Genomic DNA, 1,346 nt, shown 5'->3' with positions numbered 1-1,346 from the left:
GTGTGTGTGTGTGTGTGTGTGTGTGTGTGTGTGTGTGTGTGTGTGTGTGTGTGTGTGTGTGTGTGTGTGTGTGTGTGTGTGTGTGTGTGTGTGTGTGTGTGTTGGCCCTAAGAACACAAAACGATGACTATTTTGCAGAACAAAAAAGTGCAGATTACAAGAGTAGGTGTAGGAAGCCACAATCAGCTGAAAAAGAAAACTAGAACAAAAAGTTTTCATGTAAAATCTTGACAAATCTGAAAATCTGAAAAGACAGACGCTTCTGATTGTAATCATCAACGTGTTTTATGGTTTATTGTTCAGTTCCTTCAGTGAGGGATGCCGATCACAGAATGATTTCTTACTTTCATGTCATCTCATGCGCAGGAAGTCCTCCTAAAATGTAAACCAATTAATTCCACTTCTTATTCCCACTATCCATAGGAAATGATTGGTATTGACAGCTGAAGTATTGGACGTGACAGCGCATAAAGAGGCCTGATTTATTCCATTACACGGTGATTCCCTCGCTGTCGGCTGTCTGACTGTATGCGAGTTTGAAATGATGTGAGCTGTGCGTAATGAATTCAGTGAGGCTGAGAGGAAGCCCAGAATGATGTTTGCGTTTAGGAATAAAATTTTGCTCAGCCATCAGTTCCCGGCACCTCATTGTAATTCTGAAAGAAAATAAAGGCTTCTTCAGGATGCCTTCAAAAGAGAGAGCGTGACGCAACACTCGACTCTACATGAACGTCAACACGAGCTGAGGGAAGCAAACCAGTCAAACCTCTGGAGTGTGTAACTGACGTCCTCCACAGACAAAAAAAACTACAATAGTGTGACGACTGTTTTTTTTTTACCATGGCATCAGATACTGCTGAAGGGTATACGACAGGGCTAAAGGCACAAACTTTAAGACAAATGTGCTTATCATTACTCCCATAGTGTATGAATGCAAGACTAATATAGATGTTTATTTGAACATGGTTCTGGTTAATGGAATAAATCATAAAAGTGTTTTTTTTTTTTTTTTTTTAAATCTTATAAATGTAAGAGGTGGTGAAGGGGGCTTTTACCTTTTATAGGAACATGAATTTAAAAACAACAATTGTCATTTTTATTTCACGGTGAATTTAAAGAAATCAAGCAAAAAATATTATTATGGCAATTATTAAACACATAACAAAGTGCCATGCTGTACTGTAATACTATCTGATGAAATCCTGACACCTATGACAAGCCGTTCAGACTTTTATTAATCCCCAGGATATGAATTCTTGATATTAACAATTCAGTTTCATCTAGTAAAACTCTAACTCTCGATATCTGTGATTGTATATCAGGGGTCGGCAAGTATATTTGTCCAC

Source organism: Pseudorasbora parva, chromosome 13 (genome assembly GCF_024679245.1).
Source record: "Pseudorasbora parva isolate DD20220531a chromosome 13, ASM2467924v1, whole genome shotgun sequence".
Lineage (NCBI taxonomy): Eukaryota > Metazoa > Chordata > Actinopteri > Cypriniformes > Gobionidae > Pseudorasbora > Pseudorasbora parva.
The sequence above is the reverse complement of the archived record's forward strand: the minus strand, read 5'-3'. Positions refer to the sequence as shown.